This window comes from Hyaena hyaena, unplaced genomic scaffold (genome assembly GCF_003009895.1).
Source record: "Hyaena hyaena isolate Hyena2069 unplaced genomic scaffold, ASM300989v1 scaffold_550, whole genome shotgun sequence".
NCBI lineage: Eukaryota > Metazoa > Chordata > Mammalia > Carnivora > Hyaenidae > Hyaena > Hyaena hyaena.
The window spans coordinates 1167432-1191757 of NW_024081182.1; the positions used below are offsets into that span (position 1 = coordinate 1167432).

Below are 24326 nucleotides of genomic sequence, written 5' to 3' on the forward strand. Positions count from 1 at the left end.
AGGGCTCAAACTCAACAGCAAATTCATGACCTGAGCCAAAGTCAGATGCTTAACCAAAGCCACCCAGACATTCCTCTTTCTCTCTTTTTCTTTAGATCACTGTGCTATCATTTGTTTATTTCCAATATGTTATTTAAAAACAGGAATACACAATATCATGGAGGTTAGAGATATGTATTGCACCCAAAACAAACCCAAACAAATTTAAACTCTGAGGAACTTATACCTGAAAAGGAAAGGATGTTGCTGAATCTGCTGTGACTGTCAGGGGCTGCTGTGAAACTAGTTCTCCAAATTACCTTCTGTATGGAACACACCTGTCTGTTTGTCAGGGGCCACTCAGGAGACACACGCCACACTAGTAATTTGAATAGGGACAATTTTATAAAGAATGATTAACTAGTAGAGGGGATTAGCTACAAAGAGAAGTAAAGAAAACTCTAAACAGTATGAGACTAGCACATGTAGGAAGCAGTCATTATCTCTAGAGCTGAAAGAGTACTCAATTGTTATCAGTTTTCAATTGCCGAGTACAAAGTTAGTTTAAAACAATACCTATTTAGCTGGTTTGGAAAACAGCATGGTGGTTCCTCAAAAAATTAAATGTAGAGTTACATATGATCCAGCCATTCTCCTTCTGGGTATACACCCAAAATAATCGAAAATAGGGACCTGAAGACTTATTTGTACACCTAGGTTCAGAGCAGTATAATATACAATAACCAAAAGGTGGATAACAAATGAAGTAACCATTAGTGGATGAATGAATAAACAAAATGTGGTACATTTATGTAATGGACTGTTCTTCAGCCTTAAGAAGAAAAGAAATTCTGACACATGATACAGTGTAGATCAACCTTGAAAACATGCTGAATGAAATAAGCCAGTCACAGGACAAATGATGTGTGCACACCCTTGTATGGTACCTGGTGTAGTCAAATTCATAGAGACAAGAAAGTAGAATATTGGTTGTCAGCAGCTTTGGAAGGGGTAGGCATGGGGATTTATTATTTAATGGGGATGGAGTTTCAGTTTCAGATGATGAAAAATTCTGGAGATGGATGGGGTTGATGCTTGTCCAACAATGTGAATATTCTTAATGCCACTGAACTGTATACTTAAAAATGGTTAAAATGGTAAATTTTATATGATGTTATTTTGCCACATTAAAGAATTTTTAAAAACCCCACTTATTTGTTAGTTCACAGTTCTGTAGGTATGAAAATGTAAGGATAAGTGAAGACTGAAATCAAGGTGTCAGCCAGACTGAGTTCTTGAATTCAGACTCTAGGGGAGTATTCACTTCCAAGATCATACTTGTTTTTGTCAGAGTTCAGTTCCTTGCAGTTGTAGGACTGAGGTCTTCATTTCCAGCTAGCTGTCAACGGGGGCCCACCCTAATCTCCTACCTGCCACCCACATTCCTTACCATATGGTCCCCTCCATCTTCTAGCCAGCAATGGCAGGTCAAATCCTGCTGTGCTTTGACTCCTTGTTTTTTCCTCTCACCTCTAGACCCAGACAAAGGATTTATGTGATTAGGTTGGTTTCACCCAGATAATCTCCCTTTCTTAAAGTCAATTATGCCGTAAAACATAATCTGATCACAGGATTAGCATTCATCATATTCTCAATCTTAGGAATTACACAGGGCATGTACACCAGGGGGAGACTGCCTGGAGGCCATTTTAGGATTCTGCTCACCACACAAAGAAAGGAACAAATTTTAAGATGCTGCTTCCCCGAGGCAGGGATTTGGACCTTGTGGGACAGTGACAGAGTTCACTGAAGTTCTGAAGGCCAGAGCCGATGAGTAGAAAACCGTCTATTGGAATGTTGGCAGAGCTCACTGAATCCTCTCACTGGGGTGCTCTTGAAACTCCCTAGGAAGCCACCTTCTGGCTGCCATGCACTAGGAGCAAGAAAGACTTTGGAACCAGTAACAGAAGCACCTCTCTTTTGCAGTACCCCTCTAGGACCCTCTACTGGCATAACCTAACATTATGCCAGCTGGCAAAGGAAAAATATTCAGAGTCCAGCTTCAGTATCTCATAGCAGGTAACAGAAGGATAAATTTGTAGCTCATAGACAAAAAAATTGATAACTGGGACGAAGGATAAGCAATAAAATATGAAAATTTGAAGTTTACATATGTGTGTAGAAATACATATATAAGCATAAACATGTGTATATTTATCTAGTCATTGCAGCAATTTTTAGCACTTAAACCAACAAAAAAATTCTTTACTTAGAGAAAGAGTATTTTATCACTGACATTGTTTAGAATTTCTGGAGTTTGGTGAAAGTAAGAAACAGACCAATTGATTTTTTTACTTGTTTTATTGTTTTAAAACTCCCCGCAGCAATGAACACCATACCTATGTCCAGGGTTGACTGCCCTCTTTCTCCCTGATTCTGTCTCCTTCTCTCTTCCCTCAGAAGTCACCACTATTGTGAATTTTGTGTTTATCATTCTGTTACTTTTCTTTGGTTTTGCCTAATACGTTTGTAGCTGTAAACAATGGATCATTTAATTGGGTGGATTTCTGAATTTATGTCATTGGGCTCACTGCATATATTTGCACCTTTCTTTTCCACAGTGTGTTGTAGCACATTCAGTTTGAACACTGCTCTAACCTGAACACAGCATTTTGGGCTATCTCCTTAGTTCACTATTTGTTCTCAGTCAGCTCTGATTTCTCCCTCATTGAGGTGGACACCTGTTGCTTTTACCTCTACACCATCCCTTAGTCTGGGGATATCCTTTGGAGAATCACTCCTCTCTTTGTCCAGGTCCAAGCAGAGTGAATTGCTTAAAACCCTGAGGAGGTAAAGAATTTGCCCTGCTTGAAATCCAGGTACTGCACTGTCTAATATGGTACTACTAGCCACATGTGGCTATTTAAGTTTAAACGAATGAATATTACATAAAACATTTGGTTCCTTACTTACACTATCCATATTTGAAGTGCTTAATGGCCACATGTGGCCAATGGGTCCCATGTTGGATAGTGCAAATATAGAACATTTCCTTTATCACAGAAAGTTCTATTGGGTAGGGCTGGTCTAAAATAATTGGAAGTGATCACGGGGGAATGTCAGGAGGTGATGCTAGAGAGCGGAGCAGAGACTGTATCCATGAAGGTCATGATAAAGAGTTTGGATTTTAAGTCCAGTTGAAAGTCACTGATGGTTTCTAAGCAAGGGAATGACATTGCCTGATTTATGTTTTAAAGTGCTGCTGTGTGGAGAAGCATGGCAAGGAGGCAGAATTGGAAGAGGGAGAAAAAGGGGGAAAAGCTAAGTAAGTTTTCAGAAGGGTCCAGGCAAGTGATGATGGTGGCTTGTGCTAATGAAACTGGATTGAAAAGGACAGGTACTGGAGATGTGTAGATGATACAGCTGATAGAACTTACTGTTGGTAATGACAGGGAGGGAGCTATGTTGGCTGTGAGAGTGGCCCTGTCAACCTTTGGGGAGTGTGATTGATTCACTCTAAATCAGTGGTCTCAACCGTGGCTGTAACTCTGGAATCTTCTGTAGGAGCATTAATAAATACAAATGCTCAGTCTCTCACCTTGGGAATCTAATATAATTGGCTTGGAGTGGGTCCTGGACATTTGTATTGTTTTTTGTTTTCTTTGTTTTTTTTTCTTTTCTTTTCTTTTCTTTTTTTTACAAATAGTTTATTGTCAAGTTGGTTTCCATAAAACACCCAGTGCTCATCCCCACAAGTGCCCTCCTCCATGCCCATCACCCACCCTTCCGCCCACACCCATCAGTCCTCAGTTTGTTCTCAGCATTCAAGAGTCTCTCATGGTTTGCCTCTCTCCCACTATTTCCCCCCTTTTTCTCCTCTGTTAAGTTCCTCCACATTTGTATTGTTTTTTAAAAGCTCCTCAGGTAATTTTAGTATGCGTCCAAGGTTGAGAATCACTTACAGGTTTTTTTTTTTATTGTTTATTTTTGAGACAGACAAGCCACGAGTGGGGAAGGGACAGAGAGAGAGGAAGACACAATCTGAAACAGACTCCAGGCTCTGTGCTGTCAGAACAGAGCCCGATGCAGGGCTCAAACCCATGAACTACAAGATCATGACCTGAGCCAAAGTTGGGCACTTAACCCACTGAGCCACCCAGGAATCCCTTTAAATAAAAGGAACACTGAAGAGCCTGTGCTGGGTTCCAGCACAGTAACTGGAACAGAAATTTAGTGGTTTGATGGTATAGTTCAGTTCAGAATAATACTTGATTCCTAAGACCAGGAATACAATAAAATGACCATAAAAAAGTAAAAATACAGCTCAAGGCATCAGTGGGTCAAGAGTTCCAGCTTCAATGAGAGACCGACCTTGGCACTGGCATTGGCATCCATGTTCCTAGCACAGTTATCTGTAGGAACCGTCAGTGGAGATATCTTTAATAGGAATGGGCTAACAGTTTTATCATCAGCAGAAGACATCACTATAGTTAACATGCACTGGAAAGGCAGGAGTGGAAAAGAGATAAGCAATGAGGTCATTGTATTTGAGATTGCTTTTGTCTGCCAGCATCATTTCCTTGAGAGGACCCCTCTCCACCTCCTTGCTTTGCAAGTGGAGTTGCCCATCATGATGTCCTATTTTGGCCACCAGGTGGGCCAGTCAGAGTGTAGCTTTCTCCTGGACTCAGTGATTGGTCCAGGCATTGGTTACATACCTCAAAAAGTACCAATCCCTGTCCTTCCATAGGATTTTAGGTCTACATGCTGCATGAGATGGCATGATTCAGGTTCTTTCTGTGTTTGTTATAAATGGCTATGTAACAAATTACTGTAGAACATGGTGGTTTAAATAATAACAATATTATCTCTTATAGTTTCTGCAGGTCAGAACTTCAGATAGGGCATAGTGGGATGGATTGTCCCTGTTCTAAGATGACTGTGATATCAGCTGGAAGACTTTGCAGCTGGGGACTAGAATTATCTGAAGACTCATCCACCCACATGTTTGGTTGTTGATGCTGGCTGTCAGGTGAGCCTAATGGCATTGTTGTGTGTCTCTAGCCTCAGGAGGTGGTTGAGCCACAGACCAGAGTCTAATCATTCTCACACTACTGGGAAACCAGCCCTCAGTGGGCCAGATTCGCTAGACCATTCCTGCAAGGTGACTTTCACAGGGACTCCAGAGTCATTGAGCACAAAATAGACTGTGTTTTCTAATCCTGAGAAGGCAGGATGTCATTTAGTCAGCTCAAGAAAAAAAGTTCAGCCTGAAGATAAGTGGAAACCAAATTTGTCTGCCTTTCATCTAAGTCCCAAGGTTGGAGAAAGATCCGGGGAGTGGGACTGGTTTATGACATCTAACAGGTTGTTAATTACCTTGAATGGGTCCCACGTGATGCTTTTAAGCACATGGCTTTTGCCCAGGGAGGATGGAGTGGGCATTTTGGTTTGGGCCAGGGGCAGGACGTGAGTGAGGTTTTATAGATCCATATCCTTGGCTGTTCTGAGCTCATCCTTGTGATGATGAGGCTGGTGTGGTCAATGGGACAGAGGGTATGAGCGTGATCAGACCCAAACAGTGAGTGCGGTTTCTTGTTCCTCATTATTTTGCCATAACTCAGAAGCATTGTGATGGGGTATAGTAGGGGTGGTGATTTCTTCCCCTGGGTTTGTTCTCCCCAAATGACGCTTTTTCAGCAATTTGTTCAAGGTAGGTGGCTGTATGATTTATCATCCTAACCTGGTCACACTGTTACTTGCACTAGGACATCAGGTGCAAATAAAGATTTTACTGGGCAGACAGAGTTGGAGGATTATCCTAGGTAAGGGTGGCAACATGCTTGTGGAAAGATGGTGGAGAAGGTGGTATGAAAGCAAGGCTGACAGGTGTGTCAGGCAAGAGAGGGCAGTCAGATGGTGGAAGCTTCTTAATTGAGCTAGCTTCTGACTCAAGTCCCTACCACCTGATGGTGGAACTTGGCCATTCCTCTGTAAACTGCATTCTGCCCCCTTCTAGCCTGCTGACCCAGTTGGCTGGATTTAGGGGGTGGTTTCTGAAAAGTTGTGCTTATGTCATTGACTGCGCCTTTTTACTTTTTAGTTGATGTATAATATATGGTAAACAAAATTTACATATGTTTATGTGTGCGTATACCACCACCCAGATCAAGATTTGGGATGTTTATCTGGCTAGAATATTTGAACTTCTTTCATCCTGCTAAGAGAAGACCATGGTTGTTTTGCTCACTTCAGCCTCCAAATCTCACTGCAGTAACTTCCTATGGCTGCTGTAACACGAGCACAAATGTAGTAGCATAAAACAACACAAAGTTAGGGGCCGTTTGGGTTGGCTCAGTTGGTTAAGGGTCCAACTTCGGCCTAGGTTATGATCTCACAGTTTGTGGGACAGCTCAGAGCCTGGAGCCTGCTTCAGATTCTGTGACTCCCTCTCTGCCTCTCCTTCATCTGTGTTCCATCTCTCTCAAAAGTAAATAAACATTAAAACAACAACACAAAGTTATTATCTTATAGTTCTGGAGGTCAAATTCTGAAGTGGGTCTCACTGAGATAAAATTAAGTTGTCAGCAGGGCTGTGTTCCTTGTGGAGACTCTAGGAGAGAATGTTTCCTTTGCTTTTTCAGCTTCTAGAGATTCTAGAACCATTCCTTGGCTCTTGGCTCCTGCATCTTCAGGTAATCAGTGCCCAGCTGACTCAGTACATTGCATCCCTCTGACACTCAGGTTTTTTGCCTCCCTCTTTTATGCTTAAAGACCATTGTGATTATGGTGGGCCCACCTGGGTAATCCAGGATAATCTCCCCATTTCAAGATTAGCTGTTTAAGAAACTTAATCCCATCTGCAGTCTTTTTTTTTTTTTTTTAATGTTTATTTATTTTTGAGAGAGAGAGCACAAGCAGAGGAGGGGCAGAGAGGGAGACAGAGAATCTGAAGCAGGCTCCAGACTCTGAGCTGTCAGCACAGAATCTGGCATGGGGCTTGAACTCACCAACTGTGAGATCATGACCTGAGCCAAAGTCAGATGCTCAACCGACTGAGCCACCCAGGTGTCCGTGCAATTTTTTTTCTTTTAAATGTTTATTTATTTATTTTGAGACAGAGAGGTGGGGGGAGAGAGAGAGAAAACACGAGCAGGGGAGGAGCAGAGGGAGAGAGAGAGAATCCCAGAGCCTGTCACAGGGCTTGATCTCAGATACCACAAGATCATTACCTGAGCTGAAATCAAGATGCTTAACTGACTGAGCCACCTAGGTGTCCCCCAACATTTGCAATTTTAATCCTCCCTTTAATGGGGAGTGGGTTGTGGACATCATGGCAGGGGCCCCATTATTCTGGCTATCACACATGCTTGTATTAACCTGTTCACTAATTAGGGAAAAGACAAATCCACCTTAACAAATTATACTATTTTCACTGTTAAGCAGTCCAGATTTCTGCATGGGAGTTTGGGAGGAGAGAATTTATATGTACTGAATACTGAATGTTGTCTGATACATAGTTTGTGATTTCATAAAGATTATTTCACTTATTTCTCCTGGAAGTCTTTGGTGATGGGTGGTTAGGGATGCTTTTTGCTACAAGGAACTTAGAGCCTGACTTACAGTGGTCTAAATAAATAGGGGGTTGTTTATATCATGAAGAAGATGTCTGGAGGTAGGCAGCTGTTGACCTTGACTTAGCACTTCAGCAGTGTCAGGACTGTTTTCTCAGAGTTCCCTTGGCTTTTTCTCACTGCTTACTGCCTCGTGTTCAGAAGAAAGCTGCCCCTGCTGCAGGCATCATATCTTTTCAAAGCAAAAAAGGGGCAAAGGGAAAGATGGCATCAGCTACACCTGTTTATTTATTCATTAAAAACATTTTTTATTTAAATTTTTTATTTTTTATGGAGAATGCAAGTGGGAGATAGGGGCAGAGGGAGAGAGAGAATCTTAAGTGGGCTCCATGCTCAGTGCAGAGTCTGATGTGGGGCTCAATCCCAGGACTCTGGGATCATGATGTGAGCCAAAATCAAGAGTTGGACGCCTAATGGACTGAGCCACCCAGGAGCCCCTGTTTTGCATTTTAAGAGAATTTCATATAAATGAAATCATATAGCATGTATGCTTCTGTGTTTGTCTTCTTTCTTCACCGTAGGGTTTTTGAGATTCACCCATTTTATGCATGGATCAATAGTTTGTTCCCTTTTATTGCCAAAATGTGTTACATTGAATGGATGTACCACAGCCTTGTTTATCCTTTCTTCTGTTGATGGTTATCTGGGTTGTTTCCAGTTTTGGCTATTATTAATTAAGTTGTATGAATGTTCTTGTATAAGTCTTTTTGTGGGCATGTGCATTCATTTCTGTTAGATGTAAACCTAGGAGTGGAATTGCTACATGCATATTTGTTTTATTAGAAACTGCTTGGCTGCTTCTTGCTAATGGCCCTCCTAAAATAAGAGAGATGGGGAATGTAGGGAGAGAGTTCTGGGAGCAGAGGAGGTTCAAAGACTTTAAGCATATAAATAAGTCATGAATCATAGGTATGTAGCACCTGCAGTTTATGAAAATGCACGATGAGGCCAGGTGGGATTGGGGAATGGCTCCTCAGCCTCAGCCACTCTGTCATGTGGGAATAGGAAACCAAGTATTTCCAGATATTCTGATTTTAGTCTTTTGGTTCTCAATCTTGGCCACCCATTGGAATCACCTGGGAGATTTAAAAAATGCTGATGCCTGAGTCCTGCCCATAGAGATTCTGAATGAAAAGGGTAGAATGTGGCCTGAGTATCTGGATTTTTAAAAAGCTCTTCAGGTCATTCTAATATTTAGCCAGGTGTGTGAACCACTGTCCTAAAGCAAGTCCTTCTCAAACTTTAATGTTAAAATGTGAATTGTGATTTATAATGTCTGGGGTGGGACCTAAGATTCTGCATTTCTGAAAAGCTCCCAGTTGGTGCCAACCCTACTGGTCTGTGGCCTCACTTTGAGTAGCAGTGTTCTAAGAGAAGCTGCAAATAAGGATTTTAAAGTGGGAAATCTCCTAATAGAAAAACCATTGGTCATGCTAAGCAAGTCCGCCTTCTGGGTCTCCCTGTGGGTTCTACTGGTTTAATATATTTCTCTCTGTCTCTCTGCCTCTCTCTTTAAATATCTCCTTTGTAGGGTTCCTATTGTGGCTAGGACACAGAGGTCTTACGAGGTCTGTGACAAAGTCCCTGACATTCAGGGGCTCAGAGCTGTATTGGTCTGGAGGCAGGGATAGACAGGAAGGTGGGCGAGCTCTCAGCCTGTTTGGGAACATGGTAATCTGGTAAATGCCTTGGAACAGTCTTCCCCACACCACCTCAGGGCAATCTCACCCATAATTGGCATAACTGGCTTTCCTGCAGATGAGAAGAGGCTAGACAAGGTCCAGACAGCTCCCCATCACACCCCGGCCTTAGGAGCACGCATTTCTACTCTCCCTTTATCAGATCAAAGTCTTCCATCAAGCTGTCTGGTTCTGTCTTATTCAATTAAATTTTTTAATTCAATTTGACCCATGCATTCATCTTCTTTGAAATCTGAGAGACGACAGCATCCGCTACAAATTGAGAGTAAATGGTCGAATTAGCTTTCAGAGAGGATTCAACAAGACTGTTTATTTCCAGAGACCAACAGGCTCTTTGGAGGCAGCTGGATCATGGAAGAAGCTGGCTGGGGGCTTGGGAGGAGGAGAGGAGAGTCCTAAGTACACTTCACCTTGGGATCCTTGGAGAGATGGCATAGCACATGGCCCCTGGTGTCAGAGTGTCTGGGGTCAAATCCAGTTAGGTGATGTCAAGGCAAATGCTTAAAACCTCTTGCCTCAGTTTTTCCACCTGTAAGATGAGGTTGATGGTAATAGTACTTACCTCCTAGGGCTGTTGGGAGGATTAAGTGCATCCATACATGTAAAACACACAGAGTGGTGCCTGACACATGACAGTAGGTGTTAGCCAGTATTGTTATTGTGCTGTACCGTTTATGTGCCATATCCATACACAGTACAGTGCAAACACATCAAGTTAAACACCTATTTTACTTAGTAGGAATTAAATCATGCAAACTTGGCCAAAATTTCACTCAGCAAAACAACCCCCAGTCGGATTTGTGTGTATGTGTGTTTAACTGAAGGATCAGCATTCTGTTTTTTTGCTAGAGGAAAAATTGGCTCAGGGAGATAGTACAGTAATACTCAGAACCATGCTTACTTTATGGATGCTATATCTTTCAAGGCAAATTTTAGATTATATGGGAGTTTACCTTAAATACTGATTTTTCAACATTTCTACTGTGATCTTGGACTTTATTGTGTCTTTTTGATCATTGTCCAGTCTGGTGAAGTGGCAGGGTGTATAAAAATAATCATACCAGGGAGCGCCTCAGTAGCTCAGTTGGTTAAGTGTCTGACTTTGGCTCAGGTCATGATCTCATGGCTTGTGAGTTCGAGCCCTGCATCGGGCTCTGTGCTCCCAGCTCAGAACCTGGAGCCTGCTTCAAGTTCCATGTCTCCCTCTCTCTCTGACCCTCCCCTGCTCACACTTTGTCTCCCAAAAATGAATAAACATTAAAAAAAAAGAATAATCATAACAGTAGAGTATGAGAGTTTGGGAATCAGACTGCCTGGATTCAAATCCCAGCTCTGTCACTTACTCTCTGAATTACCATAGATAAATTAACCTCTTTGTGTTTTCATTTCCATACCTGTAAATGGGGAAGATTATGATAATAACAAAAAAATAAAGTAATACTAATGCTCATCTCATTTGGTTGTTTGAGGATTAGGTGGGTTAATATATATAAGGTGATTGAAACAGTGTTGGGTAGCTGTGCCTAAGAAATACTAGTTAAAAATCGTAGTAACAAAACAATGACTAGTACCAAAGTCTGTTTGATGCATTTTGTATATAGTATTACATTTCAACCTGGTAGGGGTCCTTTTTACAGGGACGGTGATGGATGCACACCAGAACTTCAGTTTATGGAGCACCTGTTAGGTATAGGGCATGGTGCTAAGTACATTATCTCATTTAATCTTCACCATGACTCTGTAAGTCAGGTGCTATCATAGTTACACTGCCATATAGAGAAACTTAGGCTTGTGTCTGATCCATTTCTGGAGTCCCAGTACCCATCCTGGGTCTGTTGGATATAGCTGTTTGCTGAATAAAAGATTGCCTTCAGTTCTGGGATAATGTGTGGTCTGTTCATCTGTTATGAGAAGCTGGGAGGAAAGAGCAGGGTTTTGAGGGGAGCACACAGTGAAGGGAGTGGGGCCTGGGAGCAGAGAGCCCCCAGGAGAGGCCAGATAGGAACGTTGTGATGCACTGTCTCACTGTGTGAGCATTAATGGGGAGCTGTCTGACAAAAATCCAACCAGACAGCAGCAGCGGCAATTTATGAAGCTCAACCAGAGGTGTCTGATCAAGGGTGAACCCAGCTGGAGGACATCTGGGGTGTCCCCCCCACTTAGAGACCTTTAGTTCCATGTAGGGCCAGGGAGCTGTGTGTGTGTGTGTGTGTGTGTGTGTGTGTGTGTGTGGTGGTGGTAGGTACATGAACAGGAGAAAGATTTTGAATGCTCTCAAATGAGACCTTCACATGACTTTCACTTAGGCCTTGGGAAGAGATTCCTTGTGAAGCATTTGTAGAGTTTATGTCTCCCTCCACTGTACAAGGATATGGAAAGGGCAGGATCTAAGGTAGGTTCAGATCTAGCTCAGTAACTTTGGGCAACCTTAAGGTCATTGACAGTCTTTATGAAGGGTTCCTTTAGAGACTGAGGTGGGATTGCAGGGGACTAAGGAATGGATGAGAGGTAGAAAATAGAAATACATGTACATTATTTTTGGGGGGAAGCTTGGTTGCAAGGAGGCTGTGTGCCTTGTGGTTGTAATTTGCATTTTCCTGATCACAATCAAGTTGAGCCCCTTCTCCATATTTGACAGGTCATTTGGATATTCCAGATGCTGCAGTTTAAAGTAGGGACTGAGGAGTAAGTCTCACTGAGGAAGCTATACATTTATGTGTGTGTGTGTTTTGAGAGAGAGTATACAAGTAGGGTAGGAGCAGAGAGAAGGAGAGACAGAATCCCAAGCAGGCTCCACACCATCAGTGCAGAATGGAGCTCGAACTTATGAGCTGTGGGTCATGACCTGAGCTGAGCTCACGAGTCAGATGCTTAACCCACTGTGCTGCCCAGGTGACCCTGAGGAGATTATATTTGAGAAAAGACTTGAAGGAGATGAAGATGATGATTCAAAAAAGAGAAGGTAAGTGGGAGGGGTCAGGATCTGGGGCACGTAGGGGCCTTGGTCATATATGATAGGAGGAGGTGGGCACAAGACATGCATTAGCTTTTTTAATTCTCATAAACACTGGCTTGAGAAGCATGGAGGTCAGGGAGGTTAAGTGATTTGCCTGAGGCCATATAGCTAGCAGATGGCAGAGCTGGGATTGGAACCCAGAGCCATCACCACACAGCCATGGCTCTTTACGCCATGAAGTTCAGGGAGACCACCCTGTCCCTTTCATGAGAGGCCCATTCCTACTAAGAGTAAATAGTGCTCACCAGTCCACTGCACACCAGGATCCAATGAGTTCTGCACTGAATGGAATTCTAGGGAGAGTAAGAACAGGAGCTTGAAGGACTGTTTGTGCCAATAAATTGATTTCTTTATGTCCTTATGTTGCTGGATTACAAGAAATGAGCCAGACCTGCTGCTGCCCCGAGGAGTCCCTGGGGAGGTTTTTGGAAGCCCCTGTTACCAAGGCAACTGAGGCCACCTCTGGAGCCTGGTCCTGCATATGCTTCTGTCTGCCTGCTTGTAGCTGGTTGCCTCGACCTTGGCCAGCCTTACCTGTCATGCTTTCCAGTGAGAGTGGGAGGTAGAATGGAGCAGGAGAACTCAGGGTTTCCCTGTACAGGTGCATCACCCAGCACCCACCTGCTGCCCTTCTCAAAGCCCTGTAGCACCTACTGTGTCACCATGAGACCTATATGATCTGGTCTTTCTAAGCCTCTCTGGAATTATCTCGTTACACTTTCCTCACTCCAGTCCAGCCTCCTTGCTGGTCCTCAACACTCCAACCCTACACTCACCCCAGGATCTGTACTTGCTGTCCTCTCTGCTCAGAAGTCTCCATCCCCAGATTTTAGCCAGGCCTGTGCCATCACCTCCTCCCACTTTCCTGAAATGTTGCCTTTTCAGCAAGGACTTGACTAACTGCTCTACTTAACATTATACCCCCATGTTGCCCATCCCTAGTCTTTGCTATATTTCCCCCATCTATACAATTCCCAGTATACAATCTAGTTCACTTATTTTTCTTGCTTATTGTCTTGCTTTCTGTGGCAGGTAGCCTCTGTGAAGGCCCCCGTTGGTTCCCACTTCCTGCATGCTCTTGTGTAATCCCCTCAGACTGATTAGCTGGTTTCTAGCCAATAGATTGCAGGAACATTGAGGGGATATCAGTTCGGTGATTAGTTTGTGACTTACATCTTGGTAGCCAGCTCTCTCTACTGCCTTCTCACCCGGCATGTTCTGATGAAGCAAGCAGCCACACAGAGTCCCTAGTAGCAAGGAATTTACCTGCCTCCAGGAAACATCCAGCAAGGGGAACCAAGGCCCTCAGTCCAACAACTAGCAAGAATGGGATCCTGCCAACAACCATGTGAGGTTGGAAGTGAATTCTTCCCCATTTGAGCCTTCAGAGGAGACCCTGGCCTGGCTGACACCTTAGTTGTAGCTTGTGAGGGACCAGTTACGGCAGATGAGTCAGCTGAGCGTGCCTGCACTCCCTGATCCACAGCAACTATGAGGTATTAAGTGTGAGATGTTTAAGCTGCTAAGTTTTGTTGGTCATTTGGTACATAGCAATAGATAACTAATATACTGCTTTCCTAGAATGTAAGCTCTGCACTCTCGTTAAGTTTGCCAGTAACCTCAGTGCCTGAAGCCCATTGGACACTTTGCAGTCTGTATTCTGCTTGACATTGCATGAGAGACCTGCCTCTCCAGCCCTGAGCCCTTGGCTTTCCTCTACCACCTGGCTGGCCACCTGCCCCCACAATGAAGAGAAATCTATCTGGACGTACACTGCAAACACTTGCTGGGTACTTGCTTTCTGAGGGACCAACTGATTCATCTGGAGGGAGAGTTCCAAAACATTGCTCAACTGGGACACTGGGAATTCCCCAAGGGAGAGGGATCAGAGAGGGAGGGAAGACATATTACCTTTCTTAAGAAAATAAAGTCTGGGGGCACCTGGGTAGCTCAGTCACTTAAGCATCTGACTTTTGATTTCGGCTCAGGTCATGATCCCACGGTTCATGAGATCAAGCCCCATGTCGGGCTTTGTGCTGACAATGTGGAGCCTGCTTGGAATTCTCTCTCTCTGCCTCTCCCCTTGCTCATGGCCTGTCTCTGTCTTCTGTCTCTCTCAAAGTAAATAAACATTTAAAAAAACCCAACAGGGTGCTTAGGTGGCTCAATCAGTTAAACATCTGACTTTAGCTCAGGTTGTGATTTTGTGGTTTGTGAGTTTGAGCCCTGCATTGGGCTCTGTGCTGACAGCTCAGAGCCTGGAGCCTGCTTTGGATTCTTTGTCTCCTTCTTTCTCTGTCCCACCCCTGCTTATCCTCCCACCCTCCTCCCCGTTCTCAAAGATAAACATTAATAAACAAAGAAAAAGAAAAGACAGTCTGGAACCCCTGTTGGAAGGAGAGTCTCAATGGGGAGGATCAGCCTTTGTTTCCCCAACTTTTGTCCTTGGAGATTTGTCTTGGCCTGGATGGCTTCTGGAGGCTGCAGCCACATGGTTTAATTCAGTGGTAACAGTGGTCCTTCATATGGTCTTTAACCTATTCTTATTTGTAAAAGCAGCTTTATTGAGGTATCATCTATATAATGTTCACCCATTTTAAGTTTACAGTTCAGTGATTTTTTTAGAGTTGATACCTATCATCACAATTTCGTTTTAGATTTTTTAAAAATTAACTAGTTTCCACACCCAGTGTGGGGCTTGAACTCACAACCCTAAGATCGAGTCACATGCTCTACCAACGGAATCAGCTAGGCACCCCAGTTTTACATCATTTTTATTGTCCCTCAAAGATCCTTCATTTCCAGCTAATCCTTATTCTTACCTCCAGCCCCAGCTGCCACTGATGTATTTTTCTTCCCTGTAGATCTGCCCTTTCTGGACATTTCATATAAATGAAATAATTCAATATGTGTCTTTTCTGCATTTGGCTTCTTGCACTTAGCATAATGTTTTTGGGATTCCTCCATGTTGTAGTGTGTCAGTAGTTCTTTTTTATTGCTAAGTAGTTTCCCATTGTGTGTACCCCAGTTTATCTGTTCAACACTTGATAGGTGTTCACATTACTTCTGCTTTTCGGTTATTATCAATAACACTGCTCTGAACATTCATGTGAAGTCTTTGGACATGTTATTTTCATTTAAAAAAATATTTATTTATTGGGGAGAGAGAGAGAATGTCGCAGAGAGAGAGGGAGAGAGAGAATCCCAAGCTGGCTGTGTTCTGTCAGCACTGAGTTCGACTTGGGGCTTGAACTCAAGACCTGGGAGATCATTACCTGAGCCAAAAATAAAAAATCATATGCTTAACCTGTTGAGCCACCCAGAAGCCACTATTTTCATTTCCTTTGAGTACCTATCACAAGACCCTATTTTTGATGCCTTCAGTAGTGTGGCTGATGTGAGGGTGGATTGTTCAGGACACATTTTATGAAAGGCTCAGGAACCATGATAAAGACAGAGGAGGGAACTTGAAGACTGACTGTGGCTTTCCTTATTTCAGCATCACATTCTCTGACCCTTGGCCTGATCCCACATTCTGTCCCCAAAGCATCATACCATAGAGTGGGGTTGGGTGCTGGTCTGTCTGGCTTCAATCCCAACTGTGTGACTTTGGGCGAGTGACTTAAAAAATTGTGCATCTGTTTTTTTACCTGTAAAACGAGACTCCTGATAACATTTCCTTCATGGGCTTGTGAAAACTGATATGATCATGTATGTAGTGGGAAAAAGGTTAGCACCTGACATCTAGTCCTCTCTTTTGTGTTGGCTTCATCTCTTGCCTGAGGATGGATGGATGGATAGATAGATACGTAGATAGATAGGCAGGCAGGCAGATAGACAGATACCTGGCCCTTGTTCCAATTGACACTGGACATATCTCTGAAAGTGCAGAGAAGCCACAAATGTAGGTAAAAAGCTGGGGCCAAAAAGGAAGGTGCAGGACATGGGCAAGAGGCTGGATGGCACTGAGTTCAAATCCCCATTTTACCTCCTAGTTATTCTTAGGTTAATAATCCCTACTCCACATGGTTATGGTGAGGATGGAGATGCATGACAAGCATATAGCTCATTGGAGGTGGCCAATGAATTAACCCGAACGTGTACTCTGGGATTTGGAGCCAAACAGAATTGGATTTGAATCAAGCTCTGCCGTTTCCTAGCTGTGTGGTCCTTTGGGAGCCTCCTTGCCTCTCTGAACTTTAGTTTCACCATCTGTAAATTGAGGATAAGCATAATTTACTTCACATATATGATGTAAAATGAAATGAGATGATACATTTTACCCCTAACTTACCTGGTCCATGGCTCACTTAGCTGTTTATCAAAACTCAGTTTGTCAGCTTTATCTCTGGAGTTAGTAAAACTGAGGTGGGGTGTAGGAATGGGTAATTTTAATAAGCAAGTTTGGGAAACACCAAGATAATTATGCAAATCTCTTAGCTTTCTTTATATTTATTTTCATTTTAATAATTATAGTGCTTAACACACAGCACTATAATAGTCACTGTTTTTTGCATTGAACAGAAACTGGCTGTGGGAGGTGTTCATGTGGTCTCCTGTGGACAGGGTACTTTCACTCAGCCCTCCTTTCACTTCCCCACCCCCTTTCTGTGATCCTTCCTCAGTAGTCTAATGGTACAGCCATGCCCACACCCACCATCAGCTCAGGTCAAGCACTGCTGAAAGATTCACTCTCAAAGCAAAATGCTTTCTCTGCTAAACTCATTATTTCTGGCAACAGAGCCAGGAAGGGATATCATCTTTAAAACCCGCTCAGGCCCAGCCAGCAATGTTTCTTAGCACTGTTTGCTTTTGGAGAGCAAAGACATAATAATCATTGCTTCCTGGATCAGTCAGGGTCCAAATCACGGGGGGAGGGGGAGAAAGAAAGAAACTACTCCAAGTTTTTTTTTTTTTTAACTAAGGAAATTTATATACTCAGAAGGTATATAACACATGAGAAGGAAGAGCTGGGAGCCAAGCAGAGCAGTGTGATGCAACTCAAAGCAGGAAGCTACTTCTATCAGCAGAGTTGGAAGGACAAAGGGAGGGAGTAGGGTTGGCAGAGCCCAAGGCTAGGGTTTTCTAGAAGAAGCTTCTAGAAGAAAAACAGTGGCACATATATCTTATGCGGGCTGAAGCCTCAGAGACATCAGAGCTGCTGCTGGAGAAAGGTGACTGAATCCAGGATGCAGGGAAAGAGATATCCTGGCTTTGTGCTTCCTCCCACCATCCATTGTGCTGGCAACTAAGGCCAACTGCTAATGGATTCAGGAGCCTGGGAAACAGTCTGGAGGGGTCAGTGCTGCTGGGATTAGGGGGAGTGTCTCTGAGAAATAAGCCTAGGACTAGCATATCTCTGTTCTCTAAATGACCTAGAGCAAGGGTCAATAAACTGTGGCCTGAGGGCCAAATCTGGCCCACCACCTATTTTTGTAAATAAAGTTTTATTGGCACACAGACACTATATATTTGCATATTATTTGCCTGTGGCTGCAATAGCAGAGTTGAGCAGTTGCAACAGAGACTACATTGCTTGCAAAATCTAAAGTATTTACTATCTGTCCCTTTACAGAAAAAGTTTGCAGATTCCTGCTCTAGAGGAAGGTATCCATGGTAAAAATGCCTCCCTGTATAATAGGACATACTACGAGCCCCCAGGGCGTCTGCTAGGCCTGGGGACTCATGGGAGAGGGTGGAGAAAGGATGAATGACACAGTGGGAGTCCTGGGCAAACCTCCTCTTTTTCACTAGCTTCAGCACCAAAAGAGCAATTTGATTGGAAGGGGTTTGAGTATTCCAGCTAGACTGAGACTTCCATGAGGGCAGGGACTCTGGATCCACAAGATCCATTAGTAATTGCTGAACTATCATTTGTCATCCTGAGAAGCAGCCCAAAGTGTTCCCATCATGCACCATCTGGTAACTGCTTATTTTAACTATAGGAGGTCCTTGTTATCCAAAGATAATTTGTGCTTGGGTCAGCCCACTGAAAGTAAATCTTTAAAAGGGGACCAAGATTTCATTGTAGACAGTGGGGGGAAAAATAACCAACAACAGTGGAAAGATGGAAATATAGAATTGGGAAAGCTAAGTTACATATTTTGTCTGATGTATTTCATATAATTTTGGTTATACTAGCAACGCTCTGCTAAATCTTAGGTTAAACAAAAAATGCATCACTTTTTTACACACATTTCTCTACCAAAATTAAGTGACAATTTAATATGACACCCTTCTCTTCACTTTTGACTGATAACACCATCATAAAGAGTATTTTTTTTTAAAGGTTTGAGAGCTTCACCCATTTTTCTAAAGCTCTCTCAGTCCATTGATATTCAAACCTAAGTTTTGGTACCCTGGAGCAAATTTCAATCACCTCATCCTAGTTGCAGCTTGATCTGACACATGCTAGGTGCTCAACAGATATTTTAGAATGAAGTTGACTTCATAGGGAATAGCGGAATCAAGAATTGGTACTAATTGATTCATCTTTTAAAAACTACAAAGCATAGATATATTGGTTTGGTTGGAAGTGCCAGAAATACAGCTCAAAGTTGCCTAGGCCAATAGGGGATCTATTGAACAGCCACAGGCAGGTTGTGAGGGAGTTGGGCCTCATGAAGCAGGACTATTTTCTTGTATTTGCTCCTCTCCACTTGTTAGCTTAATTCTCTCATGATGGATGAGTTTACTCCATTTGGTAGGAAGCATGGTGGCCACAGGTGTTGACTTTCAAATCATGATTGTACCAACTAGAGAGAGTTGGCCTCTGATTGACCCACCTTGGGTCAAGTGCCCATTTAACCAATAAATTGTGGCTTGAGGGCAACGAACTTGGCAGCTCTTAAGAAAATGTTATAGATAGAGCTGGGAAAGGACCAATTACCAAAAGAAGAAATTTAAAGATAAAACAAGAGAAAACAGTTAGATACTCTACAATAGGTTTAGCTGTCATGCTTCTTGCTGTTCCTCCAACCTGGATATTGCAGCACAAATTGCTTTTTGGACCCTTGTGAGGCCCAGACTTAGGCATAGTTGATCCCCAAATGTGGTCTGTGCTGTATCCAGCACTTACTCTCTCATCTTTCAGGTAGGTCTCCTCTACAAATTTGTCTCAGTCCCTGCAATCCAGAGAGATTTATTTGCTTTCTTTTTGTGCCTCAACATTTAACTTATACTTATGTGCCTATACACTTTATTTAGGTGCTTATGTATCTCTGCATCTACCCATGAACACTTGAGAGTGGAGGTTATGGGGTACCTAGCAGTTGGCATTTTACATAGCATGTAGTAAACACTAAATACATCTTTGGTGATCAAAGGGAGGGCTTCCAAATAGTTATCATCACATGAAGACAGCATTTGGTATCTCCTGGTGTGTGAGTTTTGAGAAAAGCAGGCAACATAACATATGGATTGAAAACCCACACTTTAGAATCAGCAAATGTGCATTTCAGTACTGGCTCTGCCCCTGGCCAGCTGCATGATCTTGGGCAAATTACTGAACCTCACTGAGCCTCAGAGGTTAAAATGGGGATGGTGATGGTAATAATACCATCTTCTTTATGCAACACTTAGCACAATGCCTGGCATGTAGTAGTAGGCACTGAATAAATGGTAGCTGCTATGATTGCCAAATGGTTAACCATTTTTTCTTTTTGTGAAATGGACATGCTCTTGCATAGTAAAATTGAGAGAATAAACCAGGTAAAGAAACTCTTCAGAGGAAACATTCCCCATGCCTCAAAGCTCATTATTTGTGAATCTTGAAGCTCTGCAACACAGTAGCAGTTGAATGCCATTTCAGGCAGTGGCTTTCTTGCGTTTTATTTTATCCACTTAAATTATTCTGGCCTAAATAGCAGTGTATTTGGGGGATATCTGATATATCCAGTTAGAGCAAGTGAACACTCACTGAGCTTGCCCACTAAATGACAGACCCCAGTTCAGACTTCCAAAGCTGAGGCTTCCCTTGTGAATAATTCTATTTCCCTTTCTAGCCCCTATTTATCATTTCATTACAGATGCTTTACATAAAACTCATGTCATATCCATCTTAAATTTTATTAATCAATGATTACAGAGAAAACAACCTTTGCTCCCTTATGGAAGTGAAGGTATTCACTGAAGTGAGCCTCAACCTGCCTGCAGTGAATGCTGAAGTTGGAGAGTGTCCATACCTTGCCATCCTTTCCCAGCTTGTAGTCTTGAGTTCTGCCAGATGGATGCATAGGTAGGAGAGTGGTTTTTGCTTCTCTGGCTTAATATTTAATTCTCTTGTGCACCTGCCCCTTCTAGACTCTTCATTCTGAAAAATAAAGAGGCTTTGACATAACTAGGAATCCCGTAAGGCAGGTGTTTCCAACTTACCTGATATGAGAATTACAAAAATACAGTTTCCCAAACCCTGCCGTAAAAAGTTCTGGTTCAGGAAGCCCGGAGTGGGAATGGAGAATGTAGTGTTCACATATCACAGGTGGCTCTTAAAAATGGGGGATTTTGGGAAACAGTATTTTGGATTAATTGTTGTCAAGACTCACCTGGCTATCTTAGTCACTTACAGATGCTGATTCAGCAAGTCTGAGGTTGGGCCTAAGAGTGTCCATTTCTGATATGTTCTTGGGTGATGCTCGCATTGCTGGTCCATGGATCACACTTAAGGAACTGAAGCTGCTAAACTGTTGGGTCTTAAAGAATCCATTAGTTTGTCTAGGTGGCTTATTGGGAATTAGAGATTTAAGGAGATGCTGATTTGCATAGGTTGGCTAGGTAATTATGAATCCCCTTGAAGAATATCTATTTATAAAGATACCTGGGTGTCTCAGTTGGTTAAGCATCCAAGTTTGGCTCAGGTCATGATCTCATGATTTGTGAGTTTGAGCCCCTCGTTGGGCTCTGCCCTCTCAGCACAGAACCTGCTTCAGATCCTCTCTCTCTCTGTCTCTCTCTCTAAAAAATAAATAAACATTAAAAAAGGGAATATATATTTGCATAAATGACTTATATTGAGTTTTTTTTTGAGGGGAGGGAACCTTCACTGTTTAGGGCAATGGACTTCTAAATAGAGACATTTCCTGGGATGTGAAAGAAAAATTAAATGTCTCTTTCTCTTTGTTTTTCATTTCATCTTTAAAAATTCCTCCACCCCACCTCTATGGATGTTTTACAATCATCCAATGTATCCATACAATAGGACATGCAAATAATGTATATATACATGTATGTAGATAGTGGAAGTGCATTCTCAGCAACATTTTATTAATGGGATGTGCAATGCAGAAGTCTGGAGACTATGGCGTTAGGTTCTTATGAAAGGAATGAGTTTCACAGTATTAAAAAATTCAACCACGTAAGTTTTAAGAATCTTACTGGGTTTATTCAACAATTCATAAATTGGGAACATCCCATCCAGCAGGAAGAAAGGAGCCCTGAGGTACTGTACAAATGAAAGACTATTATAAGCAGAAAGGAGGAGGAATGAAGAAGTTACAGTGGGCAAAAAAATGGACTGTTAGTGCAAGGTCACTTTCCTTAGGGGATGGTAAGGGTCTATCAGGCAAATTACGTAATTAATGCTAATCAAGCAATTCCTGATTGACAGACTTGAGATTCCATTTCTAGGAAAGCCAAAGCTGTAAAAAAGGCTCAATTTGGTGACATAAGGCTTTGCACAAGTGACTCCATTTTGGGTCTGTTGTCTAGTTGTCACAACAGGAAGGAGAAGTTTTTTTGTAAAAGATGAAGTCATGGTTTTTGAAGGAAGAGAGGGGACTTGACAGCAGTCAGTGCTCATTTCCATTGGCTCATGGATGAGCAGTAGAGGTCATCTAAAGAGCAAAGGTCAAGTAGTAGTGCAATGGCTGGACCTTTATTGCAGGGATCTCTCTGTCTCTGTCTCTCTGTCTCTCTCTCTCTGTCTCTCTCTCGTCCCTTCACTTTAGTCCCTCCTTGGAAAATGTTTGTTCCCAAGTAGCAAAAGAATAGAGATTGGTGGGACAAGGTGATAGACCATTCCTGGAGTTTAGGAGAAAGAACTCTGCAGACAGCATGTGTAATTTCATCTTTTCTTGATTTACTGCTGCCCCTTGTCCCCACCATCCAATTTCTGGCCTTCTCTCCTTTCTAACTAAGTAGTGCTGAAAGGTTTGACACATATCAGTGTGATGCATATACTCAGAAGATCCAGAGAAGGTGGTGGATTTGGGCTACTGGTTTATGTCTTATGAAAGTTGAGGGTAGAGGTGTGGTGGTTGGAATTCCTAGTAACCCAAAGGGAGGGCACCAGTGAGTCAGCTTGGTACATGGTCATTGGTTACTAGATCAGTCCCCAGTGCATCCTCCAAGGCATCCTGGCAAGGTACTACGTTAATACAGAGAGCATTGGGCAGCTGAACCATAGGAGATTTTGTTGGGCCAAAGGAATGTCCCATGGGAGTCAAAGGACCAAGCCTGACTCATGAAGAGATATTGAGATAGGAACTAACCTGGTGTTATCGAAGAAAAGAAAGAATGTGGTCAGGGTCCAAATAATCTGAGACCCCATGGACCATGGTAAAAATGTTCAATTTTATTCTAATTGCAGCAGGAAGTTGCTGCAGGGTTTTAAGCAACCAATTTTGGTTTTTGAAGGATCACTGTGGCTGATATTTGGAGAATGGAGGGCAAGAGTAAGGGCAGAGAGACTGATAAAGAGGCTGCAACAGTGGTGTCTGGCTGGCTCATTTGGTAGAGCATGTGATTCTTGATCTTGGGGTCATGAGTTCAAGCCCCACATTAGGCATAGAACTTACTTAAAAAACGAAAAGCCTGCTGCAGTACCTCAAGCAAGAGATAATAGCAATGGGACTTGGGAGGTAAAGACCTTGGCAAGGCAGGTAGTGGGTCTGAGAACTGGACCCAGGGCTCATATCAACAGTGCAGGAGTAGACAGACCTCAACAAAGGGAACAAGTACTCAGTGAGGGCCTGAGTAACTTGGATCTGTACTGAGACCAAGAAACAGCCATGGGGCACTAATAATAAGGACTGATCTTAAGACTGTTCTTTAGTGCTAGGAGCTCCTATAATAGATTTCCTGATTTGCACAACAAAATGCAGCATATGCCTGGCCTGGGTCATTTAGTGAGACAAGAAGGTGCACCAGGTGATGGTGGAGATGTGATACACAGGTGGCTTGACAATTTCCAACACGGACTATAATTTTCCATTGGTTCTCAACAAAACTGGATGGTACCCAAGCTGTATTAGACCCACAGCACCTCCTAGTGGGTGTCATGGGATTGTCAGACTTGTTTTCTTACTAGCTCCATTTCGCTTGTGCAGGGGGATTTTGTGAAGTCTTGTTCTCTTTGAAAACAAATCTTAGTTTTACTTTGGGACTTTCACTGGTTCACACACCACACATGTATCCCTTTAACCACCACTTTCTTTTCCATCTCTTGCCTAGCTCTTTGACTTTAGGCAAACCTCTTCTTTTTTTCCTTTTATTCTTTCCAGTTCACATAAACAGGCTTGCTAACTGGCAGAGTGGTTTGGGTGATATGTCTATATTAAGGTGGAGGAAAAGCTCTAGTTTTTCCTTAAAAAAAATTCAGCTTTTTTGAAATATAATTGACAAATAAAATTGTATGTATTTAAAGTGTAAAATGTAATGATTTGATGTATGTGTACTTCGTGAAATGATTACCACAGTGAGGTTAATTAACACATCCATCACCTCACATAGTTATTTTTTTTTCCTAAAATGTTTTTAAATGTTTATTTTTGAGAGAGAGAGAGACATAGTACGAATGGGGTGGGGCAGAGAGAGAGGGAGACACAGAATCCAAAGCAGGCTCTAGGCTTCTCAGAGCTTGACACGGGGCTCAAACCCATGACACCTTTTGTGAGATCATGACCTGAGCCGAAATCAAGAATTGGTCACATAACCAACTGAGCTACCCAGATGACCCTCTCAGCAAATTTTGAGTGGATAACACAGTATTATTAATTGTAC

The 24326-nt window shown here is 42.7% G+C and overlaps 1 long non-coding RNA gene across 2 annotated transcripts in view; it reads left to right on the forward strand.

The window, feature by feature from the left end:
• Nucleotides 1–4860: 4860 nt before the first annotated feature.
• Nucleotides 4861–24326, forward strand: part of LOC120247852 — a 134034-nt gene continuing 114568 nt past the window's right edge. For both annotated transcript variants that reach the window (XR_005532427.1, XR_005532426.1), the window contains exon 1: nucleotides 4861–5011. This is a non-coding gene — a long non-coding RNA (uncharacterized LOC120247852). The remainder of the gene's footprint in view (nucleotides 5012–24326) is intronic.